Source organism: Globicephala melas, chromosome 4, assembly GCF_963455315.2.
Source record: "Globicephala melas chromosome 4, mGloMel1.2, whole genome shotgun sequence".
NCBI lineage: Eukaryota > Metazoa > Chordata > Mammalia > Artiodactyla > Delphinidae > Globicephala > Globicephala melas.
Genome location: NC_083317.1, coordinates 97,282,467 through 97,307,298, shown reverse-complemented (window position 1 = coordinate 97,307,298; position 24,832 = coordinate 97,282,467). Strand labels below are relative to the sequence as shown.

Genomic DNA, 24,832 nt, shown 5'->3' with positions numbered 1-24,832 from the left:
AGATAGGAAAATGAAACTCTGGAAACAAATGCTACTGTCTTGTCTTTCTTTGGCTGTACCATTATCAAAGTTCAGTAATAAATTTTCAGGAAGCACTCAGCCTCCTTTCAAACACACCCCAAAACATTGTGCAATTAATTTCTAAACTCTGCAGAAGAATATGGAAAGGTTTATCCCAATAAATAAAACTCCAGGGTAAATTGAAGTATCCATGCAAAATTCTTTTGTTGCCACTTTTGCCTTCTTACGTACCTTTCTGGCCACTGTCTGAGGAGTTAAATGAGTAACTGGTGGTGACAAGACCAAATCACTTAGGATAATTTGTCATCCTTTGAAAATTCTATTTCCATAAAAATTGTGTACTGAGTATGATTTTACTATTTTGGTCCTTAATTGGTTTGCTGACCATTAGGGACATTGATAGTATTCTATTATGCCAGGTAAAATTCTGTGTAATGCTCTCAGAGCAAAATATTTTAAAAGAATAGATTAACAGTGCAAAAAAGACTAATTAGTCTCTGGAGTTCTCTATAAGCACTAAAATTTCCTATGTAAAGACCCCTGTGAACGTGAGAAGAATGCATATTTTATTTGTGCCGTGTAAGAAATCTTCGTGCTCAGAAGGCTAGTTTTACCTATTGACTAATACAAGGCATGACTGAGAAGTAATCAGGGAAATCCCACAAGCCACATGGGAAAATCAGTTTCATCACTTTATAGTCACATCTTGTATTTCCTTTATTTCATGCTGTGCCACTCTCAGAAAGGGCCGCTGGCATTGGAAACAATAATTGAAGCTTTGAATTCAGTAACAAATAGTGATATTAATATTCCCTTTTGTTAACATTATAGATACAGGTGATAGGTTGGGGGAGCTTACTTTTTTGTGAAGTGTATGGAAAACTAGTATGAAAGGAAGGGTGGTTGCAGTGAAGAGGGAATGGGAAAACCGATACAATTCATTTTAAGTGTTGGATTTATGTAAAGGTAAAATTAAAATTTATTTAGTAAACTGTATGACACAGGAAATTTACAAATTCAGAGCAGATACCAGAGCCATCAGGGTCCTCAAGGGCCCCTGCTTTAATAATTTATTAGCTGGGCTGGGAGAAGTCTACTAGGTCCTGGGGACTGGGGAGGCCGCCCAGAGGGTAGGGACACTCAGTGGTCTCAGGACAGAGACTACTTTCCAACTAGCCTGAAAATATTCAATACATCAATATTTTAACAGCCAGTATGCATATCAGCAACTAAATTCTTACAGAATATATATTTGGGGAGTTTGTCCAGGATTTCAGATTCTGAAGTATTATTCTGAACTTAAAAGTCTAACATTTTCAATTCTAAGTGATTTATTCTAAGCATTTTCTGCTATCCTTTCCCTTTGAGTCGCAGGGTCCTGTGCTTTTTTTGGTTTTTGTTTTTTGGCTGACCTTGGTTGGTCATGCTTCCCAGCTCAAGCCCTAAGAGGGACAATTATTACTGGCCTGGTGAACCCATCAGCAAGATCATTTCCTGTGTGGGTTCTGATGGAAACAACTATCAAGGCACTGACTCTGTCCTAGGACTGGAGGAGATCTCTTCCCCCGAACCTCTCCTCTGAGACTGATCCCCTGCATCTGTGGTCACCTATCAGTGCTTCTCTTTCAATCACTCAGAAGCCCTGAGAGCCACGTTGATCCCCAACATCTAGCCTGACTTGGAGGAAACCTGCCTTATCACAGGCACCTTTCTCAATTATCAATTGGAGGTGTCAAAATACACATTTGTCCAGGAGACAGAAAACCCCACTTGCCCAGGGAAGACACACTTGTCATTCCTAAAACTCGTTAATGGTTTTACTTTACATCTGTAATTTAACATGTCTCCTCTTATCCAGTATTTGGATTGTCATCTCAATTCTTTGTCACTTTTGGGAGCAGAGAAAGTTTGTTTCTGAGAATCATTTGTTTCCCATGGACCTATGTCTGATTTAACCTTAAATAACGTGCTCTAGAAAATAAGTTTTCTCTTTGCCAGGTTTAACTCTTAAGTCACTCTGAATTCATTTTAATGACTTTTTTGGTCAATAAAAATTGTTTATAACTAACTAAAGTGAATGATTCTCTCATTTTTAAATCTTTTTTTAGCATGTTAATCTTTTTTTGTTGTTCTTATATAAAGTCCCAATAATTTTTCAGGGGGAAGAAGTAAGAAAAATAATCCCTGGGTGAGATAATTTATGAACTGATTATTTCACAAAAAGAAAAAGAGAGGCAACACAAATGCAAAAGTGGAGATAATGATAAATTCTGCTGAAATTAGTATAGGGAAATGCAAATTATCATGAGAAAAATCATAGGAGAAATGCTTCTGATGGGTCTCTTTTAAATTCAGTTTTTAGTCCTCCTACAGCTACCTTCCTGAGATTTAAAATTTTAAAAATAAGCAAAGAATAGGAATCATTTTCCAAAACCTTTCATAAATGTGACACTGATGTATTGATATACAGCCCATTAGCCTAGAGTTTCATCTCTTCATCTATCATTTCGCTTATCTCCTGATTTCCCCAGGGCTTTTGATAAATGGGAGACCATTTACATTTGGTGCATTAATGACCTTGGTAAATTTTGAAAATGCCTCGTCCTACTATACGTATATGTATATTTTTCAAAATGACCTACTAGTTCTTTGTGTATGCCAAAGGATAGAGTGGCATAGTGCAACTCCATCACTTGGAGATAATTTTAAAATAAAAATCCGAAAATATGGGAGTTTATGTTGGTACATCCATAACAATAAGTAATTGTGTAGGGGTTAAAAGTTACCTAGAAGCAAAAGAGGCAGAAGAGCATTGTTCAGAATAAATATGACCCTTTTGGGGTTTTCTTCCTCTTCAGAGTCCATTCTCCAAAACCTTCCACATCAGACATGGTTACAGAGCATATTTTTATTTGTTTGTTTCAGTGTTGATATTATTTTGTTATTGTCATTTTCTTACTATGATGAGTTGCAAGAGAAATTTTTTTCTAAAATCTTTTGTCAGCTTATCCCAAAATGTACAACAACCCAAGGCAACACACTATACATATATCCCTTGTATATGAGATGTCCATCTATCTGTATCTATATTAATATCTATATATTTATTTCCCTATTTTTACCTTATTTGTAGTTGTTTCTTCATTGGAGGAGGGGCCAGTGGAGTGATAGAGGAACACACCAGTGTGCCTGCTCTACTATTACTCTACCCCGGAATGCACTTGAAAAGGTAAAAAAAAAAAAAAAAATCATTGCTTTGTAGCCCTCAGTGGTTAAGTTTTTAGAGGACAAGGTTATATTTTGTTTATCTATGTATCTTCTGGTACCTAGTACAGTGCTTAGCACAAATGAGGCATTTAGTACTTTTGACAAACGAATGAATGAATGAATGAACAAGTGAATGAATGAACACTTTGTTTTACCTAGAGGTTACCAGAGCTATTTTCAAATCACATGGCAATTACCCAGCACATATACAGTAAAGAAAAGGAACTTCTGTCGTTGAGCCACAGAAGAGGCTAAAGGTCAAAGAGAAAATTGAAAATCTTGACTTTTATATGGCAAGTCTCATCTCTGTGCCAGTGACTCAAATCTACTCCTCTGGCCCCTCTCTTTTTGGGCAGTTCACCTGAGCACCCACCAAATGATTAAGTTGAGACTTGGGCTCTCCCTTGCATAGGTCTAGACCGGAGCAAGCATTTCCAACCGGAAGTATCAGCTGAAATCTCAATCCAAGGGGCCAGTCTTGCAGAAGAGAAAAGCTGAGATTCAGATACCAGAAGGGAAACATAATTACCAGATATCAAAGGGCCAGAAAAGTAAAGCCAGGTCAAGAACTCAGAACCAAAATTTTTAAGCCTGTTGGACACAGGGGTGGCAGTGAAGTAGGTTATTGAGAAGCAAGGAAGTGGGAAAGGGCAGAGTCCTGGGTAGTTGCCTCTAATTCCAGCCTATGATTGAGTGTCAATTTGATGAGCTCACTGATGAGGTATGTGTAAAGATCGAGCAGAGTTGACAAAGGTATTCAAAGCTGTTCCCCTACTGATGGGCAGCCTCTGCCCTTCAACTTGCACATTGGACTTTCTCCTCTGTTTCTTTGGCACTACATATTTAGTGTACCTAAAATGAAAAATAGCTTCTCCTGTATTTATTGCCAGAAAAAATACCACAAGACTTGGGAATGGGCAAAGGAGAGTACAGGTATCTGTACTCTCATTGGAGTACTGGGCATACCTAGGGGACCCTCTGGGGATTATCTAGTTCTATAGGAATGTGCATGTTTTATTGTCTTTCTGTTGACTGGGTTATTTTACAACTCTGAAAGTGGAGAAGTTGTAGGAAACCACTAGTCATGCAAATGATTTTTCTCCACAGCAAGGGTGTTTTGTCCCATAAATACACATTTGATTATTGCACTATTGAAAAGATGACCCAAATAATTTTATTGCCCTTTATAATATATTAACCAGTTTGTCATTTATTAACAAATTATTATCAGCATTCATGATTGCCCATGTTTGCGGTATGTTGTGTATGTATATATCACTGGTTTTTTCATTAATGAAAAAGTTGAATAAAATATTTACCATATTCTGTATGTACAGGAGAGTCATGTTTTTAACATTAAAATTATACTAGCATCCTTATTATTAATATCTCTACCATGCTAAACACTTGGTACCATTGAGCTTTCTCATTCCTTGGCTCTCCTTTAGAAAATCAGTTGCTGAGTTAAATACACTTTACTTCACTTCCCATTCCCACTTTCAGTGAGCCAGTTCAAGTCCCAATTATTTTGTACTTGAGCTGATCCAATGACCCAACACTCTCCAAACTGATCTTCCTAATTTGTCTCCCCCACTCTCACACACCAAACACAAAAAAAGCCAAACCTTTTCATCTAACCTCAGGTCTTTGGGACCGTCTCAGCTCACAAAACTTGTCTGACTTTCTGTTGGCTAAAAAAATCAGGTCCTCGGGCTTCCCTGGTGGCGCAGTGGTTGAGAGTCCGCCTGCCGATGCAGGGGACACGGGTTCGTGCCCCGGTCCGGGAAGATCCCACATGCCGCAGAGCGGCTGGGCCCATGAGCCGTGGCCGCTGAGCCTGCGCGTCCGGAGCCTGTGCTCCGCAACAGGAGGGGCCGCAGCAGTGAGAGGCCCGCTACCACAAAAAAAAAAAAAAAAAAAAAATCAGGTCCTCAAACTTCATCTCCTTAACGATAGAGATCCGAGGTATCATCTTAGTCCTATATTCACTGACACCTTGTATTAGTTTTCTAAGGCTGCCGTAACAGAGCAACAAAGATTGGATGGCTTAAATAACAGAAATTTAATTCCTCACAGTTCTGAAGGGTAGAAGTCCAAGATCAAGCTGTCGGCAGAGCTGGTTTCTTATGAGGGCCTCTCTCCTGGCTTGTAAATGGCCATCTTCTCCCTGTGTCTTCACATGGTCTTTCCCCTCTGTGTGTCTGTGTCCTAATCTCTTCTTATAAGGGCACCTGTCATATTGAATTAGGACCCATCTATATGAACTCATCTTACCTTAATTACCTCTTTAAATACCCTATCTCCAAACACAGTCACATTCTGAGGCATTGTGGGTTAAGACTTCAACACATGAATTTGGGAGGAACACAATTCAGCCAATGACACCCCTATAGGAGGGAAGAAAATAAATGTTTGTTGAATGCCTACCATGAGTCAAGCACTATGTTTTATGCTTTCACATAAGTTAAAAAATGGTTGGCTTGGTGTTTTTCTGAACCTATCCCAACCCAATTTCTACTTGTAATATATCACCTCATCTAAAATTCCTCCCTCTGTAAGAATCCTGGTATCCTCCTATCAAATGTAATATCTCTTTATTTTGAAATCTCCATGGCACTTAGTTTTTCCCTTTTATAGTACTTTCAGATTCTACCTGGTTTTATGATCATTTTGTACCTGTGTTTTCTAATGATAGATTATTAATTTTTTAAAAGCAAGGGTATTATTGCCTGTTTTAGGACTCCCTTGAGATATGTGACCTGCTGTCTAGAATATAGATATTTATTAAATTAAGAATTCAAAGGAAGAAGAAAAAAGTTCCTGAAAGAAAGAAGAGGCAAGGTGGTCAGATTCTTTTTTCAAGGGGGAGATGGTTGGTGAAGGATGAGGGAAGAGAAGAGAAAGAAGCATAAGAAAGATGTCAGATAATAGCCACAATGATAACACTTTTAAGTTAGAGGCCAATAATATAAGACTTTTTGGAACATAGAGGTTCTAATACTTTTCTTTTAATTGATGATATTCTTAGTAAATCATATTCCATTTAAGTAGTTTCCTGCCTTTAAGCAATGGAGAACATTATGATTTGTGGATCAAAATTATTTTAATATTGATCTCCATTCCCACTGTATCACATTGGCTTAAAGATCTGATATCAGCTAATTTGTCTCTCACAATCAGCTGGGGTGTGACTTGAGGCGACAAATTATTGTGTGGCAGCAAATATATTCTTCAGTTCAGCCAACGTGGTGTGGTTTTTGAAGCATCAGAAAATTTGAAGGTCTCAGCTAATGTGCATTACACATGTCACATTCCCCAAACTAGGCCTAAGACTTGTGAGGGTGTGATCCATAACTCCAGCTACTGCCACCAGACTGTGATATTTATTGCTGTGAAAATTCCCATGACAAATTTGTTTCTGTGGCACATTTACCAGTATAAATTGACATGGAGCCATAGCTGTGATGGCTTCAGATGTAGCAGCCCCAGTACTTTATTGTTTTTCAAATCTTAGGCTGCTGTGAAATTTTTAGAAGTTCCTGTTTCCTTGGGTTATTTTAAAAATAACCAGCAAATCATTCTTTTAATAGAGTATATTATTATTCAAACCTTTTCTGAAGTAAAGTTTCATCTGATTTCTAAATTTAACAGTATGCTCTTATCTCAAAGTTTTTGTCACCATCCACTTAGCATGTATTTTTCTCATTATTGAAATATTCCAGATGCTTTCTTTCAGAAGAAATTAGGACTAAATGTAACATTCTATACAGGGACTTCTGTGGGGTAGGGATATAAATAGGATCTCCCATTAAAGTAAGATCTTCTAAACTGAGAATTGTAGAGTTGGATTCGTGGCTTCAGTGTGTCTGAGGCCTTGTGCTGTGTCTGAGGGACCCAGAGATGCATGAGACATTGGGCTGGCTCTCACCCGAGGAAAGACGCAAATAACCATATCGAAGTTAACCACCGATTTTCAACTGGGGGTGATTTTACCCCTCAAGGACATATTGCCAGTTGAGATGGAGATCTCCCTCAGAAGGTTAGATGTATACATATAAAGATTTAGTAGAGGACTGGGCTGGAGATCTAGATGTGAGAGTCATAACACGATAGTTGTTGAAAACAAAAGACTGGTAAGATTACTCAGCAGCAGTGTGTGGGTGATCAGGGCACTGAGTAAGGGACACCTTCATTTTAAAGGAGACACAGAAGGAGGACTCATAAAGGCAACTGAGAAAAATATTAATATAATAACATTAGCAAACATTTTTAAAGAGCCCATACTATGTGCAAAAAGTAGTCCTCGGGCTTCCCTGGTGGCGCAGTGGTTGAGAGTCCACCTGCAACTGCAGGGGACACGGGTTTGTGCCCCGGTCTGGGAAGATCCCACATGCCGCGGAGCGGCTGGGTCCGTGATCCATGGCCGCTGAGCCTGCGCGTCCGGAGCCTGTGCTCCGCAACGGGAGAGGCTACAACAGTGAGAGGTCCACTTACCACAGGAAAAAAAGAAAAAAAAGTAGTCCTCATAACTAGCCTATTATTGTCAGCTCTTTTGAATAGTGATTGAAGGAGGGATCAACAATATCAAAACCTTCAGTACAATGAGGGCTAACGGCATCCATAGATTTGGCAATTGGGAAGTCACTGGCAGTCTTAGTGAGAGCCGCTTCTGTAGAGGGATGGAACTGGAAGCTAGAGTCCAGTGGATAGAGGAGCCACAGGTTGGTGTGGAAGTAGAGATAAAGGAGTTTGCATTAAGAGGATAGGAAAGAAAATGACAGTGTTTTAATGGAAACAGACTAAAGGGAGGGCATTTTGTTTTAGGATGGAAGAATGTTAAGAGTTGCAGATATTGTTTATAGACCTTGAGTAGAGAGATGAAGAATCCTTACAGACACTAAGAGGACTGGCAAATTCTACAACAAAAGACAGTGTAAGAGACTTGAGAGGCAGTGCCTAGGGCCAAACTGAAACAGGATACCACTTTCCCCAATCCATCAGTCCACTGGAGCCCCTTTTTGGAATTTCTTCCCTCTTATCTAGTTTGGATTTATCTGAATTATTCTTTCAGGAGGACCTCTGAGTGTTTCATCTTCACTTATCAGGACACCATGCTACAAAACCGTATCACACGAGTAATATACTCTAGTCTTCCATCTCTGTTCCTGCAAAGTTAGGAGTTCAGTGCCAGGAGGAAAAACACTCACTGTGGGACTACTGCCTGTACTAAGAGGTGAGGACTCCCCAGATGAGTGTTGAATAATTTGCTTATTCTTTGTGGCCATCTTACTATAGCATGTTAATGTATTTGGGGCATTTCTTTTCATTAATGCAATGCTAATATGGAATAATTTTTACTTCCCCCAATATTTTCCTATTTCTGTATCTTAGTCTGACCAAAAATGTGTTTGCTATACTATTTCTAGTCTCTACCATTTATTTAACCTCAAATTTTGAATATCTGCAATGTAGTAGGTCCTAGCTTGTAGGATACATACAATATAGCTATGGTACTTGAAGAGCTCACAGTCTACAAGAAAAACAGATAGGTAAATAACCATCTAGAGTGGAAAGGAGTAAGTCTTTTAATAGATGTAATATATCCAATGATTATGCAAGCCAATGCAGTAGGTAACTGTACCTCCTCCTTCATAAAAGAAGTCTTCTACTCAAATACTGAATTAGTTATATTTTTTAAAATGGGCTGTCAAGAATAGAAACACCCCCTCTCTTTGCTTGATGGATTTTTTTCTCCTCTTTCTTTCCCCCTTTTCTCTCCTTAGCTGTTACTCTGCCAGTTCTCTGCACTGGCTCCTTTTATATTCTGAAATATCACTTAAGGGACTTTCTCACTGATTATAATGACATAGGTCTGTTTTCACAGCTGCAATCCTAAAGTTTCTTAATAATGCCATGTTTTAAACATTATTCTGAAATGCTAGAAGGTTTGAAGGTGCTCAAAAAGTAAACAGTCGGCCCATATGAAAGGAAGAGAACAGTTGTAATATAAAACTTTCAACAATTTGTATAAAATCATTGACACTTCATTGAAAATCTCAAGCTCTTGAGACAACAGAATTTTCCTCCAAGGGGGACTAATTCACTAGACATGTGTGTACATTAGAACCAGATGAAGGTGATGCAGTGAAGTTGGAAAGACAATTCCTGGGCTTATAAGAAGCTGGAGACCAAGCATTTGTATTTCTGCTGAATTCTTTGGGCTTGCTAAGAATCATTTTCCCAGCAGAGCAGATTTTGGGAATTTGCATTTATGTTCATGATCACCTTTGACATCTGAGACTCTGAGGACTTGACATCACATACTATTATTATTATAAACAGAGCTCCCAAGCTGTTCAGCTCAAATTGCTACTTTAGTGTTAACAAGAATGGTGCCACATGGTGAGCATACGCTGTTTGTGAAAGTAAATGATGCTTTAAGAATGTTTGACTCTCAAAAGAAAGTCTACTAGCAGATATCTTGTATTGAAACTGTGTATGTTCTCATTTGACCATCATAAACAATGTTTAAAGAGTCAAGGTTGTTACTTGAGAATAAATCAGGGAGCTCTTGAACATTTGGGTGGATATATTCATTGTAGAGCATGACAGACCTTTCCCCTATGTTTATCCTTTTAAAAATGTATGTATTTCACTTCAGGGCTCGAATAGATCTTTCAGATGGTATCTTAATAGTGCTTCCTCGGCACATAAGTGATTTATTTCTTTCAATGAAGGATTTACTTAAATCTATTATTTAGGCATTTAGCATTATTATAACTGGATGTAGAATTCCTTTACCCTGGACAGACTTAAAAAACTCCCAAGACTAATTAGACAGTTTAAATGGTGAGCAATGCTATTTCCCTATGCATTTTCTTTGTGAGCTAAAATGATGAAGATTTAATCTTCTTTTTCACAGTTTCTTTTGTTTGTAAAACTAAAGATCCACTTTTATAAAAGATTTTCCTTTGTTTTGTCTTAGAAAAGGATTTGACACCTGCATGGTAGTGGTAATGAAATTCTCTGTGGGTTAGACTTCAAGAAAGAAATATTAACATGAAACTAATGAAGTATTAACAAATAAATTGAGTTCATAATGATAACGATTTCCCTATGTTATATGTGATAACTGTAGACTTATGTGTGAGTAGTTTGGAGCTTTGCATCTGATCCCACATAGCCATCAATGCATTTCTAAAAATAAGGTGATTGAGGAAAACTATAATAAATAATTTTTATCAGAATGAGATTGTGAACCCTTCAGCTATCACAAGACTTTTTTTCCCTTCAAGCAATTTATTTTCTTTTATAAGGACTAAAGTTCTAATATATTATAACCTGAAATTTGAGATTAAATATAAATACAACAGAAATCAAATAAGGAATATTACTTCCCTTCTTGCATCCTATATATTCTCATTCTTCACAGGGAATGGCTGCAGCATACAAGGTGCCAGGTTAATCTTGCTTAAATTTGGCTCTCAACAAATAACTTCTGTCCACAAACTGATGGAGGACCATGTGAGGCAACAAAGGGGTTTAGGTCTGATGCAGTAATAGAGGGTGAGTTATTGATAGTATCAGAGCAAGAGAATGAGAATATGCAAATGCCTTTTAAGGGCAATTAGTCTGGAAACCAAGAATAAAATGGAAATGACAGATTGAAAAGATAGAGACAAAGAGACAGTATTTGTATCACAGGGAGAACCTGGCATCAACTCAGAAACTTCCTTTTTTACTTGGTATGGCTCAAGGCAAATTACAGTGGAGAAAAGGCCATTGGGCTCACAATAAGAAGGCTCGTGGTGACTTAAGAATGTACTTTTCTTAGAAAATTATGGAAACAGCAGTCAGCTTAAAGAGAATTTGATGAGGAAGTTTCTGGAGATGTAAAGACATCTAATGCATATAGAGAATGAGGGCTGAAGGAGGAAGTGGAAAAAAAATGAAAAAGTAGCCAGAGGAAGAAGCGATATTATTTCTAATTTTCTAAAACCATGAGCAATTTGTTACAATACAAGAATAATGCACAGTGAACAGGAGTGTGTGTCAATAATGAAATTGGTGACTTTGGGGAGGAATTCCAGAGTAGGGATCCTAAAAGATCAATTCCTCAACCAAGTAGTCCCCAAGCCTGGGGAGTTCACGATTATATGTTTAGGCATATCTTACGTTGGGGGATTCAGCAAATGTTTCGATTTCCTGATGATAAATTTTGTGAATGAGTCAACGTTCCCACGTGGCAGATGTTTCAGGAGGGCCCATAAAAGGCCAACTGGGAAATCCCTTGGTTTCTCTTTCTAAAGGCAGGAGAGAGCCAGTTCTTTGTTGTATCAACAAACTGAAAGGGTGAAGGGAAAATAGAAATTTCATTAATATTTTCATGAGTCAAGTTTTATGGCTATCACTGTCGCCAGCAGGAAGGGAATTCATAGAATCAGGAAGAGGCAGGTGGAGGAGATTGAATGGAAGGATACTAAGAGTGTGTCTGAGAAAGTGAACTAATTTACCTGCCTACCAGGAGCTGATTTTTATACCAAGAGTTTCTCTGCAATTAAACTGTTTTAGATGCTTAGTTTCAAAGACGTACAGGTTGACCAGCAGTTGAAAGAATTGTAAGTTGCTGGATAATGATCTCAGTCTAGCTCCCTCCCTTCACCCAAACAGAACTCCTCAACCACCAGCAGTAATTACTTGGATTTTAGCTTTCGGGCACCAGACAGTGGATCATAATCAATAACAGCTCTGTCATTTGGGAGATGAGGCTGCAGGGGAAAGGTGAGAGGTACTTCTCACTTCCCAAGCTTCAGAAAAGCAAGTCTCTTCTCCCATCCTTGAATCTGCTATGCTATTGGTGTGTGTGCCTGTGTGTGTGTATTTAAGTGTTTAGTCTAGGTCGTTTGTTCCTTTTTATAAAAATAATTTAAATTTGGATCTATGATGTGCCAAATTCTAGTTGATTCTGCTTTTGAGAGACTCTGGTCCTTATAGAAAATGAACTAAGCAAAGTGTCTATTTTTTCCTTTTATCTCAGATTTTTAGTCATTGAAATTCTACTCTATTTTAAAAGTCAAAATAGAATTTAGGTCATAAACAGCTTAGAGAGTTTATTTTCCTGATCGTTTCTAGTTATGGAAAATGTAATATTTGAAAGATAAGTATCTATCACAAATCAAAGTTGATGCTTAAACACAAAAGATACATTTGCCAAATTGCTGCTTCTCTTTGGTGCTCCTTTAGGGACGTATGAGTACGGTAAATGGAAATTAATTCTTATTATATGCATGCGTTTCTTCCTTTCTCTGAAATTCATTGTTTTCTTTCAAATTTGAGCATTCCAGATTTTTTTCTGGTCTTCAGCACTAGGCTCTAACCTCTTATCCCCCCACTCCGCCACCCTGACTTTTCTGCAGTCCTGTTGCTGTGGCAGTTTAACATTTTCTCTTCCTCATTTTGAGAATTTGTTTTCATTGTTGTGGTCCCTATTGTCTTGCCTCTGCCCTGTACTTTTGGGCAAACAAACGAGACAAATCTCTTAACAGTTCGCTGTAACCTTGGCCTGAAGTAACAGGATCAGAGAAGGATGTTGCGTTTGGTGCCTCAGACTGAGTGGGGGGCAATTAACCAAGGACCACAGCGTCAGAGAAATCAGACAGATGTTGATAAAGATAAAAAACACAACAAACAGTTGGGATAACACTGAAAGGATATATACTTACAAAGCACAAAAATCTGGGTGCATTTAAAATGTCATTACACTCAGCGTCTGAAGACCTACTGAGTTTTTATCCTAACTTCTCTTCAGCTAGGTGACCGTGGGCACATAACTTCACTGAGTTTCATTTTCCCTCTTGGAATATCTGGATCATAACAGCCTGCCAGGATTACGATAACAAAGGTGTGAATCCTTATGCAAACAGTGCTTTGAATACCATTTATTCTTAAAACCATATTATGCTGGAAATGTGGAAGAGAACTAAAGCTAGCTAGATGAGAGCCATGGGGAATCTGATATTTTTTCTTTCTTCCTTTACAGTTCAGGCTTGGCAGTGGTAACACTAGAATTAAGGCCAAAGCCTTAATTTGGCTTGAAATCTAGGTGCTATTTTTTAAGCAGAGTGACAGTTTCTACTTACGGCTTTTATTAGCTTGACCTTGCTTCCCAATCCAAGCATTCACTTCTTCACTCTTTAAATAGCAGATTCTTTCAGAAAACAGAGACTCACTTTCTCTTACCTTGGCAATGGCCATGGTGTTATTTTTGCCCTTGCTTGTCTTCTAAGTAGAGTACAGGAACTCTGCCCAATCCATCTTCCTGGTGACCTCTTGTTCAGCCTGCCTGGGAGTTCCTTCCCATCAAGCAGTCCTCTTCAGCCCTCTCAGACTGTCAAGGCGCTGAAACTGTGGTTCAAGAAAACCTCTCAAGTTATTGAAAGGCTGTTCTTCACATTTATTGGGTTGGTTCTAAAGGTGGCCTAGAAAGTTTTATGCCATTTCTCTTTCAGCTATGCCATATTCCTATAGCTCAAGAATGCTGAAAGACATTATGAGAAATCTGAAGGCTTTCATTTTCATCCTCATAGTCAAATATCCAGAGGATACCAGTAAAGTGGGTAATTGCAGATTATTAGAGAAGACTCTTACACATTTCAGTTGCCATGTTACTGCACAGCGATTTATGTCAGCTCTTAAAGTATGAAGCTTGTTTGTCCCTGTGTTAATTTATCAGCCAACAAAATACGCATTTGCTGTGACAGTTAAATTATTCACAGAGGTTTTAGTTCCATTAGGCCCTTTTTCTGGGGCCCATCCTGGTACCTGTGATTTTAAGAAGTTGATATACAAAGAGTTCATTCATTCTTAATGCTATTTCTGGACCTTTATTGTTTACTCCCCTGTGAATAATACTTGATAATCTGGTTGTCTTTGGTGAACCAGTTTTCTTTGGGCCCCTGAGCTGACCAGTGTCTTCTAGAACCACCAGCTTTCCTCGGCATCATCTTCTGGATAACTTTCTTCTCACCCCAATCTCTCTTTACCTTTTGCCCATCCAGTGATCTCTGAGTTATTGACTTGGCTCATTTAGTTTCAAGTGCCCCACTCCCCAGCCAGGTTATCCCATGAGGCTGTTGGGAGTAGGTTCTATTCTGCCTTGGTTCAGCTCTGTCATCAAAGAGAAACTTTTCCACAGTTAAATTTGCAGGATAATGGACTCCTGAATATCTTAAGCAAGATTATCACATAGGTGAATAAATTTGCATAGTATCAGATTGAGTTCAGAAAAGTGATAATATATAGATGTTAAAGAAACTACACAAAATACGAATGTATAAGATATGTGTGTGTATGTGTCTGTGTAACCTTCTAATGATTCGTGCTACTTCTCTATTTTATTATACTTAAATGGAATATCCAGGGCAAACACAGATACACTGTCATAATGATAAATTATATAGTTTAATCCCACTTCACCAGTGATAACTCAGATACCTTTTACAAATGTATTGCAAGAATAGCTTTTTCATGTTTGCGCCTAATTCCAGCAGAAACACCTAATTATAGAACAACATTAGCCAAAAAAAAAAAAGAAAGAAAGAAAAAGAAAAAAAAGGGTTCGCTTGGGGAAAAGGCTTTACGAGTAATCAGTGCAAAGCAGGAATCTCTTGCTGGGAATAATGTGGACCAGCTAAGGCTTCTGTGAGGTTTTTCTTTTTGGTTCTGTGCTGCCTGGGTGACTTCTTCTCATCCATCACTTAATCAGGAAATCAAAAGACAGCAAGCTGCAAGGCAGACTCTTGTTCCAGATAAACCCTGTGACCTCCTAACAGGTTACTGAATCTTCTGTGGGAGTTCAGCTGACCAAGTGACTTCTTATGTTTGGGGATTTATTCATGAGCCAGCAAAGCTGTGGCTGATGTCACATAACCTGAGAGTGCTAGTTCTGTTCCTGGCTTCGTCTTCAGGCAGAGCTGCTATATTCTGTTTTCTTTAGAAACTCAAATGAGGTGCCATATCTTTAAATTCAAATATATCAGATAAAACAGAGCCTATTTTTCCCTATGAGCATATGTATATCCTCTATAAACCCTAATGAGCTAGGGACATTCTGAAAAGAACACCCACATAAGGTGATGGTACTGAGTATTAGCTGAAAAAGAAATAGGTTTTCGCTGGGGACTGGGGAGGAGGTAGAAAAAGAACAAGAAGAAAAAGACCTCCATGTATTAAATGGTTTAAAGATACAGCATATAAAATAGGAATGCTTTTATTCCTTTTGTATTTTCCGAGGACAGTTCTGCCCATGAATCCACAAAATGGTACAGATACAAATGCATCACATTTGCCTGCTGTGATTAAATTTCTGCAATTACACAACCACACTTGATATGCGGGCCTGATGTATCACCTCTTTTTTTTCTTTTGTAATCATTGTTATATCCGTGCTCTATAATCAACGTTCATCACAGCTAATTAGACTTTCTTCGTCTGTTGTTTCTGAGGTCTGACATTCCTAGGGTTCAACCGCAAGATTCATTTTTGAACATTTCTGGAGGAAAAAAAACAAATGAAAATTCTAGGGCTGTATTATTCACAAATGGCTTTTTGAAATTTTAATGTACTATGAGTTTCTTATTTTATTGAATTTAAATGATTACTATTTGTGCAGGAGACCAAGTCCTGCATGATTTTGCATGACTATTCTATGATTTACAAGTACATTCTTGTTGGTAAAGGAGCTGGGAGTCTTCCTCATTGCTCAAGATCTTGTAGATTTCTATGTGATTCCCAAGGACAGACATTTTTGTTGTATTAGTTTGACATTAATGTTGATTTCTCTTCTAAAAGTAATAGAATGCTGCAGATTTATATCACTTACAGCTTCAAAGCTTATGTTCATTCTCAAATGCAGTTTTCTTTCATCAAATGCTTTTAATTATGGACACTTTAAATGTGAAATTACAGTGATAAGAAAGCTAGTTAAATTTTAGCTAGTCTATTACAACAAATTTAATCTACTTTCTAGATGTTAATTTGAGGCCAAAGCTTTCAGCTCACTGCTCTGTTTTCTCATCTGGAAATCCCCCATCTCCTGCAGCCCCTTATTAAGGCAATTGTAATCTTTGAAGCTTTGATAGAAGGGTAAACCTAAGTGGAAGTCAGACATTCATTACCCATGTATATCCCACCTTCTTTATTTTGTGTTATCCTACCTTGTTTTCGCCATCCTTTTTAATCTACATTTTCATTGCGGCTGTTTGAGCCTGTAATTTGGACTGAGTCATTCCCTGATAAACAACCCTGTGTTTCTGAGCAACCATTGTGTTTCCTGCTCTTGCGAAGTTCACAGTACACTAGAGGATCTCAGCCCATGAGCACAGAATTACAATACAATCTGAAAAAGTAGATTAGAAAAGAGGTAACTTTGAAGCTTGAAGAGAGAATGAAAAATCAGTGTGAATAGTAGAAAGGCTCCACAGAAGAGGTGATACTTGTGCTGAGACATGAAGTTATTAATAATAATACAATTTCAATTTTAAATTAAAAATAAAATTTATGAAATGACATTTTCTGTGCTAGGTACTGTTCTAAACACTTAAACTGAATTAACTCCTTTAAACCTCAAGAATGCTATGAAGTGCCATATATTATACCTATTTTACAGATAAGGAAACTGAGGCACAGAAAAGTTAGTTAACTTTACCAAGCTCATCTTTGGAAAATAAAATCTGCTGCAGCAATGTCTCCTTTTCCACATGTTCTTGTCGAACTTTGCCATTCCCACATGAAGAGAGGCAGTCTAATTCCTCTGCATGAATCTGGATGGGTTTGGGACTCTGATGAAACCAGTAGAATTGTGGCAGAAGTGACACTAAGTGACTTCCAAGGCTAGGTCAGGAAAGAAGATACAATATCCACCTTGATCACTGGAACACTTGTGATGGAGCCCTGAGCTGCCAGGCTGCCAGTCCAGTTGTCCGAGGCCATCGTGCTTTGAGGAAGTCCAAAGTAGCCCGAATGATAGGCCACCTGGGGAATCTTGAGATTACAAGGAGAGAGAGAGAGACGTGGGCCTGGCTAGTCCCAGAAGCTCCAGTTCCCCCTCTGCCCTTCTAGTTCCAGCCACTATCTGACTATAGCTGCATGAGTGGAGCCAGAACTGCCTCGCCAAACCTGTCCCAAATTTGTGACCCACTGAAACCGAGACAACAAAATAATTGCTGTTTTTAAGCTACAAAATTTTGGCAGTTTTTGTTACACAGTAACACTGTTGGTAACAGTCAGACAGCGAATAAGTATTAGAGCCAGAATCTGGACCCACTGTGACTCCAGAGCCACTCTTACTCCTTAGCCAGAAAGTAAAGTTTGAGAAGATTTATGCACATTCCTTCAGGTTTAAATAAAACCTTCATGTTATGTAAACGTGTTGCAAAAACCTCTCCTTCAAATCAATATTCTGAGAGAACAGAAAATGTTTTTTGCTAGTGAACTTTTTCTTTTATGATTGAAAATTAAATGAGGGATGAATAAGAGAACGTTTAATGGGATCATAAACATATCAACTGTCATAACTGTAAAAGCGGGCTGTCCAGCGATTGGGTAGATATATGTTGCACATCTGAGTAATGATTTCTAGCTATATTAAAACGATATGGCAGTTTAGATAGAGGGGGAAACAGTGAATTTTGTGTGTGTGTGTGAGGCAATGATTTCTGAATAGGCAGCTTGGAGTAGAAAAGACGGAAACTGCTTTAGAGCCAGAAAGCTTGGATTTTAGTGAGCTTACATTTCAATCCTGCATTTAGTTTATTTACGGCAACTTGTTGAATTGCATCTCCCACACTATCCAGTAAGCTTACTTAGTATGGGAATGAGGCTTATCTTTTAAAAAAATATTGGGTTTGATCCTCCAGGCCCAGCCTAAAGAAGACATCCAGTAAATACTTACTAAGTGAGGGAATGACTATACAACACAGTATTGTTAACTATCATCACCATGCCATACATTAGATCTCCAAAAACCATTCATCTCATATAACTGAAACTTTGTACTCTTTGACCAATATTGCCTCATTTCCCACTCCCCCCCTTCCCCTGGCAACCACCACTCTACTCTGCTTCCATGGGTTTCATTATTTTAGATTCCACGTAAAAGTGAGATTACGCGGTGTTTGTCTTTTTGTGCCTGGCTTATTTCATTTAGCATGTCTTCCAGGTTCATCCATGTGTTGCAAATGATAGGATTCCCTCATTTTTATAAGGCTGAATAGTATTCCATTGTGTATATATGCCATATTTTCTTTATCTGTTAGACCATTGATGAACATTTAGGTGGCTTTCCTGTCTTGGCTATTGTGAATAATGCTGCAATGAACTTAGAAGTGCAGATATCTCAAGATTCAGATTTCATTTCCTTCAGATATACACCCAGAAGTAGGATTGCTGGATCCTCTGATAGTTCTTTTTTTTTTTTTTTTTTTTTTTTGCAGTACGCAGGCCTCTCACTGCTGTGGCCTCTCCCGGAGCACAGGCTCCGGACACGCAGGCTCAGCGGCCATGGCTCACGGGCCCAGCCGCTCCGCGGCATGTGGGATCTTCCCGGACCGGGGCACGAACCCGTGTCCCCTGCATCGGCAGGTGGACTCTCAACCACTGCGCCACCAGGGAAGCCCTGATAGTTCTATTTTTTAATGTTTTGAGGAACCTCAGTACTGTTTTCCATAATGGCTGCACCAATTTACATCCCTCCCAGTAGTGCTCAAGCGTGGCCTTTTCTCCACATCTTCACCAACATTTGTTACTTGTTTTGTTTTTGATATTTGCTATTCTAGTAAGTGTGAGGTGACATGTCATTGTGGATTTTGTTTGCATTTCCCTGATGATTATTGATGTTGGGTACCTTTTCAATACCTGTTGGTTATTTCTGTCTTCTTTTGAGAAATGTCTATTTAGCTCCTTTGCCCATTTTTAAATTGATATATATATATATATTTTTTTTTCCCATGGAGTTGTATGAGTTCCTTATATATTACCTCTTCTTCACAGACACACACACACACACACACACACACACACACGCAATGGCAATTATATAGAAGTTATGGATAAGTTATTTACCTTGACTGTGGTGATCTTTACACAATGTATACATACATCAAAACATCCAATTGTATACATTAAATATACACAATTTGTATATGCCAAAGATATCTCAATAAAATTATTAGGAAAAAGAATAATTATAACTCTTAGACCATTAGTTGCCTTATACCTAAAATATAAATCAATAGCTGAGTGTGCAATGCAGAAATTATCAGCACTTGTCATACCTTGGACTGGGAAATTTTCTAGGTCATAGGGAGACCTGTACTTCATAAATAAATGAATAGCTACTTTTAAAATTTGTCTTCTTGACACGTTAGAAGATAGATCAACGTTATGGGTAAAACAAACACTATTAGCACTAATGTGACATCTGTTCCTCCCATTGTCCTGTAATGATGCATGAATGAAAGAAGACTTGAGAATCCAGCTAAAAGATAGATTGAGAATGTCTCATTTTACTTTAGGTGACAGAGGCTCATGTGATTTCTTAATACTCTTCTGGGATAGAAGTTTCTCAACCATGGCTACCTTAATTTAGAAAGTTGTATTGTACTGTCGTTAATAATAAGGCCTACTCTACTTCTCTGGTTTGTGAAGTTTAAATGCAACCCAGAATATGAGAACATGATGCAAATATACAAATGTTAATTATGTGAAGCAATATATAATTGGTAATTATAATTATTAACTATGACTAATTTGAGTTGCTGATAGCTTAAGGGAAATATAGACCAAAAGAGCAAATCGGTTTTAGTTCCTCATCTAATCTTTGTTAGCTGTGTTATAGACTTGTCATGACTTTTTGACTTCATGGACAAGAGCTAACAATTCAGTAAGACTGTGTTTTCTACGAACTTGCAGCCTTCCAGCATATCACACAGTGGAGGTATTTTTTTGCAGCTACTTGGTAAGAGTTATATATAAGTTGCATAGAGAATTTGAATGAAAGGCAATTGCACTTGGAAGGTTACATTACTATGAATTGGAAAAAAGAAAAAAAAGAGAACAAATTTTATTTGTAACTAACATATGAGAAGTAATGATAATAATAATAATAGGTTACCCTTACTGTGTGACTAAATGGTTCCATTCATTTTACAAGTAATAATTCATTTAATTTTCACAGTAAACCAGTGGGGCAGGTACTATTGCTATTAATATTACCCTCATTGTACAGATGAGGAGACTGAAGAATAGAGAGAATAAGTGAATTCCCCAAGTAAGCAAAGGATCTGATATTCAAATTCAGTCCAAACATCATAGTCTTCACCATATCACTATAGTTAGTATGTGATTATTAGTTTCAGTTGAAAATTTCAGTTAAAAATTGCTTTATAAATATCCCCAAATATTTCAAACACATCTAATTATTAAGGTAAGAACTATAGTAAGAAGGTAATGATTTTAGAATTGTTATTTAATGTTGCTGATTTATTGCAAATTTAGTGAGCTTAAAGTCAGCATAACATTAGTTTTAATATTATTGTCACCTTTTGAAAAATTCTTAAAAAATAAATATATCTCTAGAAATGTAAGCTGCATTGACTGAATGTGCTGTAATACAATGTGTTTTTTTTTCAATGCCTCTGGTTTCATTTATTTAAAGTAGCCATTGTTGAATGTAAGTTTTTCCTATCAGAATCTAATTGGCCATTTGCAGCAACATGGATGGACCTAGAGAATATTATGCTTAGTGAAATAAGTCAGGCAGAGAAAGACAAATACTATATGATATCACTTATATATGGAATCTAAAAAAGTAATACAAATGAATTTATATACAAAACAGAAATAGACTCACAGACATAGAAAACAAACTTATGGTTACCAAAGGGGAAAGGGGCGGGGTGGGACAAATTAGGAGTATGGGATTAACAGATACAAACTACTATGCATAAACCAGATAAGCAACAAGGATTTACTGTATAGCACAGGGAATTATACCCAATATCTTATAATAATCTATAATGAAATATAATTTGCAAAAAAAAGAATCACTACATTGTACACCTGACACCAACCCAATATTGTAAATCAATTATACTTCAATAAAAAAAAGTTTTTTCCACAATTCCTCTTGTTAGATGAAATTATGATTTATATATATATTTTTTTTTTTCGGTACGCGGGCCTCTCACTGTTGTGGTCTCTCCCGTTGTGGAGCCCAGGCTCTGGACACGCAGGCTCAGCGGCCATGGCTCACGGGTCCAGGCGCTCCGCGGCATGTGGGATCTTCCCGGACCGGGGCACGAACCCGTGTCCCCTGCATCGGGGTTGCAGACTCTCAACCACTGCGCCACCAGGGAAGCCCTATGATTAATGTTTTTAAGAAGTCTTTTAGTGGAAATATGAAAGAAAAATAAGCATTTGTATGTAGTATGTGAGAGTGCATTTATGTTGGGTTTCAAAATTTGCAAAGCATTTTTATAGGTGTTATAATAGTTATACTTCTCAACATTTTTTGAATTGTCATCATATTCTTTTTCAAATGAATAAAACGCAGCTCACAAGTGTGAAGTGAATTGCACAGTTTCTCACGTAAGGATTAGAACTCAGATGCAAACTTTGGTCCTCAGAGGCTGAAGTTCAGTATTATATTGCGTTATAGCTGTGATTGTTTCTTCCTTCCTGTACAGTGGCAGTGTAAGGAATGAGGTCACTGGATCGTAAGAATGGATCTCCTCTCCTCTTCTCTGGTAATCTAACACATTTCCACATTCCTCCTTTCTTTCTCTCTACCACCAATAATGAATAGTAGAAGAAGGAACTCGGTTGGGCCTCAGGAGACTCATAAAGGTTAAGATTTTTGTTTTGAGGGTCTCAGTTTGTTCTTTAGTGACTGAGAGTAGAACAAGGTGCTGAAGTCTTGATGTGGAACCACAGATGCACTATTTTAAGGAAAATTCTAGAATTAAAACCATACATGCAAGTGTATGCTATTGGCATTATAAAAATTCTTCAGAATACATATATGGTTAACATACTTCATTTATAATTCTATAATCCCAAATGAGATCGTAAAGACCCAGAACATTGTTTAAATACGTTTCCCAATTATATTTTAGGCATGTATGAATTTTCCAGAGATGTTGATTACTGCCATATCTTAACCTGTAGAGAATTGTATTAAGCTTGGGACCTAAAGAGAAATCAACTGATTTGCTGGAAAAGCTAATTGCAATAAGGAGCTTAGGTCATCACTCCAGCAAGTCTATTGATTTGAAAATGACTATGATACGTAAAATGTGTATGCACTTTGGGGGTAATTTTCACAAAACAAACACACAATCCTTTAAAAACAAAAATGTGCATGCTAAATTGGGCCAAATATATTTGGTTTAGAGAAAGTTGTGAGTAAAAATTGAAACACTTCTGATTTTGCTTCTTTACTCTGCCCTGTGGCCAACTCTGTTCTGTATTTGCTAAGTTTCTGAAAGCAGTATAAGCAATCACTAAAACCCAATAACCACAAACTAAATGGATCATGTGACTTTAGAAGTGAAGCATGTTTTAGGAAAATGATCAGATATACAGAGCCCAAATTCACAAATTTGTTTCAAGATAGAAATTAATAGCTTATTTTTGTAGCTAATTTAACAGATCTTTTATGCATTTGCAGTTCTGTTATATTGTTTTGTCCTACAACTAGAAATGCAACACTGCCCTTGCAAACATCATATTTAATTCTTGAAGAGACTGCAGTATGTCATTACAGATGGATTGATAGCCTTAATGATGTCATTGAACTTTTGTCATGCCTAACCTGGAAGACTTGCTATATGTCAGAGAATTTTTGTCATTCATCTTGCTTTTGAAAGGCCAAATTTATTTGCAACCTTGAATGACATTGGGCACATGAAACAGCCTGAAATCTATCATGCAGTGAGTATTTTATAAAACTGCAATTTTAAATCCTAAATATTGACTTGGCTTTCAGAACCATCTTCAAAGCCAATGACTTTCAAAGTTTTTACATCTGAACACTGATTTTCAGTTGCTAAAAATAACATTATATTTTCATATATACTTTTCTGTGTACTTGAGGTCACCAGATGTGCACCATGCTTTCTTATTTACTTTTTAAAGTAGAAAAAAAATACAATTGGAAATGCATGCTTATATTTTTTTATTTATTAATGTCAATATGTAGCAGACCAGTGAACAAGCACTAGCAATGAAGTCTATCTTTTGGTTGGATTATTCAGCCAATTTTTTAAAAAAATCTCAGATTGTACATAAATACAACAGGGTTGTATAAAAATAGTGTTATAAGAGGAAAAGCAAAATTGTTTTTGAGCTTTCTGTGTGTATAGCAAGCAATATGGCATATGTTACTATAAATTTATAATTCCATCCATATAAGATGGAATTCATGTTCAATACAAATTAAACCAGAGAGCAATTGAGTGCTTTATACGAACCAGGCTTGAATTCTCAAGTATAAATAAATAATAATAGATAATGTTTAGTTAATAATAACAGTAAGAGCTTACTTTAAGCTAGAAACTGTGTTATATTAAATGTATTATATAATTTGATCCTCACAATAGTCTTATAAAATAATTACTTTTTTCCCCTTACTATACAGATAACAAAATTAAGAACTGTGAAGTTAGCATCAAATATTTTATCAAGAAGTTTACTCTTCTGCTCATTTGTGCCCTGGCAGACCAAGACTTAAACTCGATAATAAGAGCCATTGCATCTGAAATTGTTGCCTTGCCCAGGAAACTCACCTGCTTGTTACATTTAGTTGTCCTTAAAGGGTTTCTACTTTAGCCCTGGCAGGAAGTTCTTGGTATAGACAGTGTGCCATCCTCTCCTTTCATCAAACCTTCATTGCATAAGCATGGGTCTAGTTTTCAGGAGAATAGTGGTCTCTTGCATACCTTCCACAGAGAGTATTCTAGAATGCTATCCTTATCATTTGAATATGAAGATTCCTCCAGAGATCAGAAGCATTCACATGCATTGCTGCTTTCTCAAGTATGGAGCATCCAACTCATTGAATGATACAGCCTTGGCCACAGGAAACGGACTGAAGAGCATGCCAACATTCAATATCACTGAGCAGCTTTAAGCTCTTTACAAAGCAACTTAACAAGCAAAATCTTAAAGATCATTCATCTTTTTATAAAAGCATGCCAAGTATTCTAAAATTCAAGTGAATACACTAGAAGTCATATAATTGTGCACCATGGCAAGAGTATATAAAAAAAAGAAAGGGAAGGTGGTAGGAACCTTTTAGCCTTAACTTAAAATATATATTTTTTACATTTATTGTGCTCTTTTCCTGAAAGTATGCTCATTACAGAGAAGTTTAGGAAACAGGCAAGTGCAGAGCAACAAAACAAAGCCAACTGTAATAAATCATTCAAAGATAAGAGGGCTTTCCTGGTGGCGCAGTGGTTGAGAGTCCGCCTGCCGATGCAGGGGA

The 24,832-nt window shown here is 37.4% G+C and overlaps 1 protein-coding gene across 1 annotated transcript in view; it reads left to right on the top strand.

Annotated features, from left to right (window-relative positions):
- Positions 1–3,154: 3,154 nt before the first annotated feature.
- Positions 3,155–24,832, top strand: part of LOC115857573 (EGF-like and EMI domain-containing protein 1) — a 155,474-nt gene continuing 133,796 nt past the window's right edge. Inside the window, exon 1 of the mRNA XM_070045377.1 lies at positions 3,155–3,250. The gene's annotated coding sequence lies outside the window, so the exon portion shown is untranslated. The remainder of the gene's footprint in view (positions 3,251–24,832) is intronic.